Source organism: Bison bison, unplaced genomic scaffold, assembly GCF_000754665.1.
Source record: "Bison bison bison isolate TAMUID 2011002044 unplaced genomic scaffold, Bison_UMD1.0 scf7180017565569, whole genome shotgun sequence".
In the NCBI taxonomy this organism is placed as follows: Eukaryota; Metazoa; Chordata; class Mammalia; order Artiodactyla; family Bovidae; genus Bison; species Bison bison.
In genome coordinates, this window is record NW_011418007.1 from 1 (window position 1) to 581 (window position 581).

The 581-nt window shown below is 48.2% G+C and overlaps 1 pseudogene; it reads right to left on the reverse strand.

Moving 5' to 3' along the window:
- Window positions 1-4: 4 nt before the first annotated feature.
- On the reverse strand, window positions 5-574 carry LOC105000826 (annotated as a pseudogene).
- Between the last annotated feature and the right edge of the window lie 7 nt (window positions 575-581).

The following is a 581-nucleotide window of genomic DNA, read 5'->3' on the forward strand; positions in this document are numbered from 1 at the left end:
AAGTGTCAGTGAGATGTTCTGGGATTTTCACACCACTGATATCGATTTTGGTGAAGGTGGCAATGACAAATTTCTGGTGTGTTCTACGCAGAGGAACTCGATTGAGGGATAGAGGCCCAGTCACAAGTAGCAAGCCACTGACCAGCTGCTTCAGGAAAACGACCCTCTTGCCTCTGTGGCGCCCAGTGAGGATGATCAGAATGGTCCCAGGAGTGATGCTGGCACGCAGCTTCCTCACATGCTTACTGAAGGGTTTTTTGCCATGACTCAACAGTTTTCGAGGCACAACTTCAGTAGGGTAATACCTACGCATTTTGCGAAGTTTGACCACTCGGGTACCACCATTCTTGTCTCCACCAACTGGTTTTGTGACAGTAGCAAGAACACGAACCTTCTTTTCTTTTCGACCTTGGATTTAGCTGCTGAATACTTTCTCTTGTACAAGGCCTTTCTGGAGTACATGGCTGATCGGGAATATCTGCCAATTCCTCTGACCAGGACAGGATTTCGGCTGCAGTGGGCTTCCCCTTCTTAACTTTCTTCACCTTTTCCACCTTTTAGCCTTGTTGCCAGCATCAGCC